Below are 12,107 nucleotides of genomic sequence, written 5' to 3' on the forward strand. Positions count from 1 at the left end.
TCCCTCTTTGGAGTTGGCACGTCTTTCGAGTACAACAGGCTCCTTCACTAAGATAGACAAACTCTTAACTCCTGCCTTCTGTGACAGACCATAGATCACCCAGAAAGCGCAGCTCCCTGTAACTATATCAATGTGCCCTTCACAATAACACACTCCCAAAGGCAGCTCCAGAGAGCAAACTCGCTGTGTGTTCAAACCATCCGAGCTTAAATATTTTGAAGGGTTTTGATTAGCAGCTGACAGGATGTGGGATCCGTCAACAGGAGGCTTGGATTTTCTTGTCAATTGGTACAAACTGGGTTTCAAACTTTCAAAATTCACATCTGCTCAAATTACCTAGTTTACGTTTCTCAGCTGTTAACCGAGTTCAGTGTATTTTTAAACACATTTAATTAATTAACAAATAAATGCCAGCTGGCTGATACATCCATCACTCCCGTTAGTGAATCTCTCCAGTTGCCTGGTAGTGTTTTGCCAAAACTCTGTTCTTTTTTTAAACAGTACTGTATTTCACAGAGATTCAGACAGTTATCTGATTCTGCAGGACTTTTAACTGCAAACAGATTCCACAAACATGTGGCAACTCCAGCATCCTCACCACTCTCGCTCGAATGGCACTCTCCCAAGAAACTGGAGACTCGGATTTTGCCCACAACCGCAGGGTTAGGATTCTTTTCCTGCCATGTCCCTCCACCTGTGAAGATGCTAACTCAAACTGCACAAGGTCCCACGGGAAACTTGGATGCCTCCCAAGTGACAGTTGTACATGTGGGAGCTTAAACAGTGAGTGTTGGCAGCCTATTCAAGCATGCCCTTACCCACAGGCACACGCAGTACACGCAAGACATGCAGCACATGCACAGACACACGCAGCACACGCACAGATACACACAGCACACACACAGACACACGCAGCACATGCACAGACACACACAGCACATGCACAGACACACGGGGCACACGCACAGATACACACAGCACACACACAGACACACACAGCACATGCACAGACACACAGCACATGCACAGACACACACAGCACACGCACAGACACACAGAGCACATGCACAGACACACACAGCACACGGACACACACAGAGCACATGCACAGACACACGGGGCACACGCACAGATACACACAGCACACACACAGACACACACAGCACATGCACAGACACACACAGCACATGCACAGACACACAGCACATGCACAGACACACACAGCACACGGACACACACAGAGCACATGCACAGACACACAGCACACGCACAGACACACAGAGCACATGCACAGACACACAGCACACGCACAGACACATGCTGAACACACACAGACACACCGCACATGCACAGACACACAGCACACGCACAAACACACACAGCACACTCACAGACACACACAGCACATGCACAGGCACACACAGTACATGCATAGACACACAGCACATGGACAGACACGCACAGCACACGCACATGCATGAACACACACAGCACGTGTGTAGCACCATCACACACTGAGGAACTGGATTGCCGTTAAGAATGGGAACTCCCTGGGTCCAGTTTCAGTTCATCTCCTGCCCTTCCAGCTGAGATCTGGACTCAGCGTAGACTGTGGATTGGAGCAGATCGCAGTCCTTATCTGTTTAGTTGACTCACAGACTGAGCTATTCATTCGCCCATTGAGCAAGTTAGCTGAAGCATCTTTTACTTTATTCATTGCCTGATTACCTGGAATAAATGAGGAGTTGCACACTCAGGAAAGTGATCTCTTCATTATGGGCAGAATGTGGAGTTACAGAAACATCACTAACTCGTCACAGTGTCTGGATAAAAATGACTGAACAAGTGTTTGAGATTTTCACTCTGCGTCTCACACAACAGAGAAACGATCCTTTCTCAATATTGTCCAAAATTCCTGAGTGACATGGGCTGTGCTTCTGCCAATGTACTAAATAACAGGATGGAAAATTCACAGCAAATTGCGATAGGAGAGAAGGTTTATTTCATAGCGAGCGTGGTATATTCTCGGATTATAAAACAATGCAAAGAATCAGCTTTTCCCAACTTTTCCAGCAGGAAAGGATGGGACGGCACGGTGGCACAGTGGTTAGCACTGCTGCCTCACAGCGCCTGGGACCCGGGTTCAATTCGGGCCTCGGGTCACTGTCTGTGCGGAGTTTGCACAGTTACCATGAAACCATCATCGATTGTTGTAAAATAAAACCGGGTCACTAATGTGCTTTAAGGAAGGAAATCTGCTGTCCTTACCCGGTCTGGCCTACATGTGACTCCAGAGCCACAGCAATGTGGCCTGTGCAATACCTCAGTAAGCCACTCAGTTCGAGGGACATTCAGGGATGGGACCTCGCTGGTCACCCCCACATCCCAAGAGTATTTCTTAATAAATCACAAATTTGTGGGAGAGGCAGAAACCGAGACAAAAAGGCCAGGACAACTTCACCTTGAAAGAAATCTGGCAAATTCCTGCTCTGGGCAATTGATAGTGGCGCTGGCAATCAGTTAACACGGTGAGGGATCCCCTCTTGTATCCTCTGTACTTTGTGTAATTATAAGCTGCAGACCACTCGATAAAACTGAAACACTCGACAGAATCCCCCTCGGATTTGTTGTTTCAAACTCCCGTTCATCCGGCCAACCAGTTCCTCGCAGCCGTGTGATTATCGAGTGGATTGGCTGGGGAATATTGAACATATTTCCGAAGCTGCAAAAGAGGCTAGCTCACCGTGAAAAAGCGAACAAATTTCACTCATTTCACACTCACACACACTCAGATTCACACAACGCACACACACTCACACACACACACACTCACACACACACACACTCACACACACTCACACACTCACACACACACTCACACACACTCACACACACACTCACACACACACTCACACTCACACACACACACACACACACACTCACACACACACTCACACACACACACACACACTCACACACACACTCACACTCACGCACACTCAGATTCACACAACGCACACACACTCACACACACACACACACTCAGATTCACACAACGCACACACACTCACACACACACACACTCAGACTCACACACACACTCACTCACACACACACTCACACACACACTCACTCACACACATGCACACACTCACGTACATACACACACACACACACACTCACACACACACATACATGCACACACATACGTGTGACACACATGAGTGTCTCTGCCTTTAGCACCATATCCTGTATCTGTGCTCCAAGTAAGAGTTTTAACAACATCAGGTTAAAGTCCAACAGGTTTATTTGGTAGCAAATGCCATTAGCTTTCGGAGCGCTGCTCCTTCATCAGATGGAGTGGAAATCTGCTCTCAAACAGGACACAGAGACACAAAATCAAGTTACAGAATACTGATTAGTATGCGAATCTTTACAGCCAACCAAGTCTTAAAGATACAGACAATGTGAGTGGAGACACATTGTCTGTATCTTTAAGACCTGATCAGCTGTAAAGATTCGCATTCTAACCAGTATTCTGTAACTTGATTTTGTGTCTCTGTGTCCTGTTTGAGAGCAGATTTCCACTCCATCTGACGAAGGAGCAGCGCTCCGAAAGCTAATGGCATTTGCTACCAAATAAACCTGTTGGACTTTAACCTGGTGTTAAAACTCTTACTGTGTTCACCCCAGTCCAACGCCGGCATCTCCACATCTGTGCTCCAATGCAGATATTGCTGATGAAACAGTTTGGGTAAAGGCTGGGATATTCCCGATGGTGGGGGGAGTCCAGACCCAGGGGTCACAGTCTGAGGATTCGGGGTAGACCATTTAGGACGGAGGTGAGGAGACATTTCTTCACCCAAAGAGTGGTGAGCCTTGGAATTCATTACCACAGGAAGTAGTTGATGCCAAAACATTGAATGTTTCAAGAGGCGGCTGGATATAGCACTTGGGGTGAATGGGATCAAAGGTTATGGGGAGAAAGCAGGATTAGGCTATTGAGTTGGATGATCAGCCATGATGGTGATGAATGGTGGAACAGGCTCGAAGGGCCGAATGGCCTCCTCCAGCTCCTATCTTCTATGTTTCTATGACCTATGGGTGTTTGAATATTGGGCAGCTGTTTAGACTGTCGGACAGCATTGCTTCTGTACACTCACACTTCTGTACACCTATGAAGGGTATAGATAGGGTGAATAGTGGGAAGCTTTTTCCCAGGTCGGAGGTGACGATCACGAGGGGTCACGGGCTCAAGCTGAGAGGGGCGAAGTATAACTCAGATATCAGAGGGACGTTTTTTACACAGAGGGTGGTGGGGGCCTGGAATGCGCTGCCAAGTAGGGTGGTGGAGGCAGGCACGCTGACATCGTTTAAGACTTACCTGGATAGTCACATGAGCAGCCTGGGAATGGAGGAATACGAACGATTGGTCTAGTTGGACCAAGGAGCGGCACAGGCTTGGAGGGCCGAAGGGCCTGTTTCCTGTGCTGTATTGTTCTTTGTTCTTGTTCTTTGTTCACTTCCTTGAGAAATAGTTAGGACTAGATTGGATTGGCCATGCATGGGTGCACCCATAATGTGCTCCAAACCAGCGTATAGTGTAGGATTGCCTTGGCTCAGTTGGCTGGACGGCTGGTTCGTGGCGTGTAGCGATGACAACAGCGCGGGTTCAATTCCCGTATCGGCTGAGGTTATACGTGAAGGTCCCAACTTCTCAACCCCACCCTTTGTCTGAGGTGTGGCTACCCTGAGGTTAAATCGCCTCAGAGGGGGAAAACAGGCTATGGTCATCTGGGACTATGGTGGCTTTACCTTTACCCAAAGTTTCACCAACAGTACCCGTGATGGAGCGTGGGCACAGGATCTGGCAGAGACACTCGTGTGTGTGTGTGTGTGTGTGTGTGTTAAGTGAGTGCAATTTGTTATGTTTTACACAGTGAAACAAACTGAGTCATTCCTCTGCTCTTGTTGCTGCTAACCACACAGGCACTGAGGGTTTTTTTTTAACTTGCTGTCCTCAGCACAATGAAAGAGACGGGGAGAGGAAAAAAACCGGTGTCAGGATTTGTTTATATAATCTGTTGCCAATCCACTGCACTTTTCAAACTTTTTTTTTACACCATTTCACTGGTAATTGCCCCGTGAAAGCAGAATTTGCAGAATCCCTACTGCAGCGACTTGCAGGCATCCCAGAGAGTATTATCACACGGACTAGAAATAACTTAGAAAGCAGCCGGACCCATATTAGGTAATGAATTTCAGGCAGAAAGAAGGGAACAAGAAATTTATTGACAAGCTGGTGTGACTCCGAGCTCGTGGAACACTCTTAACCCCTTTCAGCGATTGTGGTTTGGATACTGAACCAGCCCAGGGGGGGTTTCATGATGATACAGAGTGACACAATTGTTATTCCACCCCCCCCCCCCCCTCCCCCTCGACCCCCACCCCCACCCCCCTCTCGTCAGAAGTGCAGAGTGGAAAATAAAAGTGAAATGCTATTTGCGATAAAGGAATGTAATAGCTCGATCAGAAATATTGCTGTTTGATTTGAAGGGTGAGACATTTCACAGTCTGCTTTATAGCTTCAACCTGCTGAGAAAGTAGCAAGAGGGACTGGGCTGATTTTTTTTTTCTGTGAGGGCGGGAGAGAGGGAATCACTGAGTTTGGGGATAAAATGTTCGATTCTGGGGGCGCGGTTGAGTAGCTGCTCCCATTTCACACTTCCATTTGCTTTGTCAACTTGTTATCACTAGATTGATATTGTAGCAATTCTTAAAAATGTGTATTTTGACACGTTTTCCATCAGGTGCGTATGTATATATGTGTGTATGTGTTCGTGTGTGTGTGTATATGTGTATGTATGTGTTCATGTGTGTGGATGTATGTGTGTGTTTGTGTGTGGATGTAAGCACTTATGTATTCATGTTTGTGTATGTACATATGCTTATGCATGTATGTGTATATATATATATATGCATGTATATGTGTTCATGTGTGTGTGTATATATGTGTTCATGTGTCTGAACAAATATGTGTTAATGCCTGTATGTACGTGTTTGCATGTGTGTAGGTATATAGATATTAATGTTTTGTATGTGTTTGCATGTATGTCTTTATGTATATGTGTTCGTGTATGAGTGTGTGTAAGTGTGCATGTATTTGTGTGTATATCTGTGTGTGTGTGTACACCCACCATCGCTGTGTTTAAGGTTCCGTTCCAGTATCCTACGGGAGGGGTCATCGCACATTTTTGTAACAGTTGGTAACTTTAATTTGGCCTCAGTCCATCATTTTGTGAGCTGGTTTCCAGAAAAGAGATTTAATCAGTCCTCATTCTCTCGTGCTCTCTCTCTCTTTCTCATTCTGTCTCTCTCTCTCGCTCTCTCTCTTGCCCTTTAACTATTCTCCCCTTGAGGATTCCCTACCTCAGTGCAGTCCTAACGCTGAATACGTGGGTGTAAGAGTGACTTTCTCTTTTCACCAACCCCATCAGAGGGTGGAGGTGGGTTTGTTGGGGGTGGGGGAGGGGGTTGGGTTTGTGGGGGAGGGGTGGAGGGGGTGGGATGACGGTCACTGGATTGGTGGGGGGGGGGGGGTCGGTGTTTGCAAGGGCAACAATTCAGAAAAAAGGGCTAATAATTCGAGGACTGTTAGAAAGATGAAGAATTATTCTCTAAAAGTGAACTCTTTTTTATACCTTCCTGCATTGTTTTGACAGGAGGAAAAAGATCGAGAGAAACTGCTGCCACTCGATGTGCCAATTTGGGTGGAGTGGTAAGTTTCAGATGGGTTTTACTTTCCCAGTTACTCTATGTCACCATTCTGTTAAATATCACTTCACAGTTTGGTAATTTTTTTTGGGGGGGGGGACCTTGAGGATGTAATGTTTAATCTGTAAATAAATGTTGATAGAAGGGTATTGTTGGGATGGACGTGACCCATTCAGATTTCTGAGTTACAGTTATTTGTCTCCTCTATTGATCAAGGAATGACATTGCATATTTGTAACATTCCAGCATGTTTTCCTGATGCAAAGTGCTAGTAATTAAGTTACTAACAAGTCCTAAAGCTGTCAGAGGACAGAGATTGTTACAAATGGAGTCCCTCCATTAGCAGTTGATGAAATAGTTCCATTTCCCGCAGCAAATCCGTGTTCAATTAACTATACATGATCCTTAAGGGGCTTGACGGGAGACGGGGGGTAGAGTCTGGGAAGCGGGGTCGCAGTCTCAGCATTAGGGGTCAGCCGTTTAGGACTGAGGTGAAGGGAAATTTCTTCATTCAGAAGCTTGTGAATCTTTTCCTCCACCTAATTCTAATTTCTCTACTCCCAAAGAGTTACGGATGCTCCATCATTCAGTTTATTGAAGGATAAATGTGAGGTGATTCATTTTGGTAGGACTAATTTAAATGTGGATTACAGGGTCAAAGGTAGGGTTCTGAAGACTGTGGAGGAACAGAGAGATCTTGGGGTCCATATCCACAGATCTCTAAAGGTTGCCACTCAAGTGGATAGAGCTGTGAAGAAGGCCTATAGAGTGTTAGCTTTTATTAACAGGGGGTTGGAGTTTAAGAGCCGTGGGGTTATGCTGCAACTGTACAGGACCTTGGTGAGACCACATTTGGAATATTGTGTGCAGTTCTGGTCACCTCACTATAAGAAGGATGTGGAAGTGCTGGAAAGAGTGCAGAGGAGATTTACCAGGATGCTGCCTGGTTTGGAGGGTAGGTCTTATGAGGAAAGGTTGAGGGAGCTAGGGCTGTTCTCTCTGGAGCGGAGGAGGCTGAGGGGAGACTTAATAGAGGTTTATAAAATGATGAAGGGGATAGATAGAGTGAACGTTCAAAGACTATTTCCTCGGGTGGATGGAGCTATTACAAGGGGGCATAACTATAGGGTTCGTGGTGGGAGATATAGGAAGGATATCAGAGGTAGGTTCTTTACGCAGAGAATGGTTGGGGTGTGGAATGGACTGCCTGCAGTGATAGTGGAGTCAGACACTTTAGGAACATTTAAGCGGTTATTGGATAGGCACATGGAGCACACCAGGATGATAGGGAGTGGGATAGCTTGATCTTGGTTTCAGATAAAGCTTGGCACAACATCGTGGGCCGAAGGGCCTGTTCTGTGCTGTACTGTTCTATGTTCTATGCTAGCAGCAGTAGATTTTGGGTATTAAGAGATGTTAAAAGTTCGAAAGACGTGCTGGTTAGGGTGCATTGGCCGTGCTAAATTCTCCCTCAGTGTACCTGAACAGGTGCCATACTGTGGCGACTAGGGGATTTTCACAGTAACTTCATCACAGTGTTAATGTAGGCCGATTTGTGACTAATAGATAAATTTTAATAGATTTTTGGGTATTAAGAGATGGTAATGGATAAGGAGATAGAATCCCTGCAAGACAGAAGGAGGCCATTCAGCCCTTCAGTATGGGATGGGAAGGGGCAGTTGAGGCAGAAGACCATCATGCTGAATGGCGAAGAAGGCTTGAAGAGCCAAATTGATCCCGGGTGGGATTCTCCAATCGCGTCAGTACCCGCCACGCTGCCAGTGAGAGTGGAGAATTTGGCGCTCAACCAAAACTCCGTCCACTGCAGTGGCACCAGAGACGGAGGAGGTCGGAGGCTTTTGGCACCTTCTTGTTCCCTTCTGTTCTTCACTGCATTTACACAACGAGTTCTGTCACAACTGAACATTCCTAAATAACCAATCAACACAAAACATTCATATCTTGCATTCGTACAGAACATCTGAAGTAGTAAAACTTGCCAATCCTCCTCAAAGGAACATTACCAAACAAATATTGAGCTTGAACTATGCAGCCCTGACCATCTAGAAGGACAAGGGCAGCAGATACAAGGGAACACCCCCACCATCTGCAAGTTCCCCTCCAACCACTCACCATCCTGACTTGGAAATATATCGCCGTTCCTTCACTGTCGCTGGGTCAAAATCCTGGAACTCCTTCCCTAACAGCACTTTGGGTGTACCTACACTGCATGAACTGCAGCAGTTAAAGGCGGCAGCTCACCACCATGTCCTCAAGGGGTAATTAGGGATGGGAAATAAATAAATACTGGCTGAGTCAGCAATGCCCACATCTTGTGAAAGATTAAATAAAATTATTTGTGAGTGATGGGAAATAAACATGTTTAGAAGGAGGGGAGCTATTGAAGGTTGCAAGCTAATTGCACTGCCAAATATTCAGATAAAGGATATATAGAGGTTGGAAAAGAGGCTTAACTGGCTCACTGCAGCCAGCTTCTCAAACATCGTTCAGTGACCGAATGGAAACATAGAAACATAGAGGATAGGAGCAGGAGGAGGCCATTCGGCCCTTCGAGCCTGCTCCGCCATTCATTACGATCATGGCTGATCATCCAACTCAATAGCCTAATCCTGCTTTCTCCCCATAACCTTTGATCCCATTCGCCTCAAGTGCTGTATCCAGCCGCCTCTTGAATACATTCAATGTTCTGGCATCAAATTCCCAAATCCCAAGTTCAGTGAAAGGACTTGGATATTGGAATAGAGTAAAATTTTAAAGTTTTCCAATGATACCAAACAGTAAGGATGATGCGAATTTCCTGCAATGGGACAGCGCTGGATTAGCAGAATGGGCAGGTGGAATTTAACACACAGAAGTGTGAGGTGGTAGGTTCTAACCAAGGAGAGAGGGAGAAGCAACACTAAAGTGTACACAGGGACAGAGGGACCCGAGGGTTCTTGTGCATGGATTTTGAAGGTGGAAAATTACATTAAGGGAGTTGATGTTGTCTACATAGACTTTAGCAAGGTCTTTGACAAGGTACCACATGGTAGGTTATTGCATAAGGTTAAATCTCATGGGATCCAGGGTGAGGTAGCTAAATGGATACAAAATTGGCTTGACAACAGAATAAGAAGTCTCACAACACGAGGTTAAAGTCCAACAGGTTTATTTGGTAGCACAAGCCACTAGCAGCGCTCCGAAAGCCAGTGGCTTGTGCTACCAAATAAACCTGTTGGACTTTAACCTCGTGTTGTGAGACTTCTTACTGTGTTTACCCCAGTCCAACACCGGCATCTCTACATCTTGACAACAAAAGACAGAGGGTGACTGTAGAGGGTTGTTTCTCAAACTGGAAGCCTGTGACCAGCGGTGTGCCTCAGGGATCAGTGCTGGGTCCACTGTTATTTGTCATTTATATTAATGATTTGGATGAGAATATAGGAGGCATGGTTAATAAGTTTGCAGATGACACCAAGATTGGTGGCATAGTGGACAGTGAAGAAAGTTATCTCGGATTGCAATGGGATCTTGATCAATTGGGCCAGTGTGCTGACGAATGGCAGATGGAGTTTAATTTAGATAAATGCAAGGTGATGCATTTTGTTAGATTGAACCAGGGCAGGACTTACTCAGTTAATGGTAGGGCATTGGGGAGAGTTACAGAACAAAGAGATCTAGGGGTACATGTTCATAGCTCCTTGAAAGTGGAGTCACAGGTGGACAGAGTGGTGAAGAAGGCATTCAGCATGCTTGGTTTCATTGGTCAGAACATTGAATACAGGAGTTGGGACGTCTTGTTGAAGTTGTACAAGACATTGGTACGGCCACACTTGGAATACTTGGACAGTTCTTGTCACCCTATTATAGAAAAGATATTATTAAACTAGAAAGAGTGCAGAAAAGATTTACCAGGATGCTACCGGGACTTGATGGTTTGAGTTATAGGGACAGGTTGGATAGACTGGGACTTTTTTCTCTGGAGCGTAGGAGGCTGAGGGGTGATCTAATAGAGGTCTATAAAATAATGAGGGGCACAGATCAGCTCGATAGTCAATATCTTTTCCCAAAGGTAGAGGAGTCTAAAACTAGAGGGCATAGGTTTAAGGTGAGAGGGGAGAGATGCAAAAGTGTCCAGAGGGGCAATTTTTTCACACAGAGAGTGGTGAGTGTCTGGGACAAGCTGCCAGAGGTAGTAGTAGAGGCGGGTACAATTTTGTCTTTTAAAAAGCATTTAGACAGTTACATGGGTAAGATGGGTATAGAGGGATATGGGCCAAATGCGGGCAATTGGGACGAGCTTCGGGGTTTTAAAAAAGGGCGGCATGGACAAGTTGGGCCGAAGGGCCTCTTTCCATGCTGTAAACCTCTATGACCCTATGAATAGTGAGCAAAGCGTTTGGGACTTGGGGCGACGTGAATAGAGGCATTGAATGTAAAAGTAAGGAATTGATGGTAAACTTTTACAAACTCTGGGAAGCCACAGCTAGCGTTGTGCGCCCAGTGCTGGTAACCACGCTTTCGGGGGATGTGAAACTCCTCGGGTGTGGGGGGCAGGGGACAGGGACGGAGGGTGTGGGGGGGGGGGGGGTGGGGGGAGCTGTGCGTGGAGGGGTGGGGGGTTGGGGGGGTTGCAGAGGAGATTCACCAGAATGGTTCTAAAGCTGAAGGAGTTTATCTGCAGGGCTGGGCTGCAGAAATTGGGGTTGTTCTCTTCGGTGATGTGACAGAGGTGGACATGGTTATCCCAGATTGAAATAAGGTGGACAGAGAGAAGCTGTTCCCATTGGCTGATGGCACAAGGGTGAGGGGTCACGGATTAAAGGAGTGACAGGAGATCGTGAGGAAGAGTGAAACCAAAAGAGAAAATGCTGCAAAATCTCAGCAGGTCTGGCAGTATCTGTAAGGAGAGAAAAGAGCTGACGTTTCAAGTCCAGACGACCCTTTGTCAAAGCTCAAAGCTCAAAGCGTGAGGAAAAGTGTTTTAACAGTGTGTATGTGAGTGTATGTGTGTGTGAGTGTGTGTGTGTGTGTGTGTGTGTGTGAGTGTATGTGTGTGAGTGTGTGTGTGAGTGTGTGTGTGTGTGTGTGTGAGTGTGTGTGTGTGAGTGTATGTGTGTGAGTGTGTGAGTGTATGTGTGTGAGTGTGTGTGTGTGAGTGTATGTGTGTGAGTGTGTGTGTGTGTGTGAGTGAGTGTGTGTGAGTGTGTGTGTGAGTGTGTGTGTGAGTGAGTGTGTGTGTGTGTGAGTCTGTGTGTGAGTGTGTGTGTGTGTGAGTCTGTGTGTGTGTGTGTGTGTGTGAGTGTGTGTGTGAGTGTGTGGGAATGACCTGG

General features: G+C 46.3%; 1 protein-coding gene across 17 annotated transcripts in view; it reads left to right on the forward strand.

Annotated features, from left to right (window-relative positions):
- casz1 (castor zinc finger 1) overlaps positions 1-12,107 on the forward strand; it is a 445,565-nt gene that overhangs the window by 143,052 nt on the left and 290,406 nt on the right. For all 17 annotated transcript variants that reach the window (XM_078238639.1, XM_078238637.1, XM_078238654.1 and 14 more), the window contains one exon: positions 6,723-6,778. The gene's annotated coding sequence lies outside the window, so the exon portion shown is untranslated. The remainder of the gene's footprint in view (positions 1-6,722; positions 6,779-12,107) is intronic.

The sequence above is a fragment of the Mustelus asterias genome, chromosome 22, assembly GCF_964213995.1.
Source record: "Mustelus asterias chromosome 22, sMusAst1.hap1.1, whole genome shotgun sequence".
In the NCBI taxonomy this organism is placed as follows: domain Eukaryota; kingdom Metazoa; phylum Chordata; class Chondrichthyes; order Carcharhiniformes; family Triakidae; genus Mustelus; species Mustelus asterias.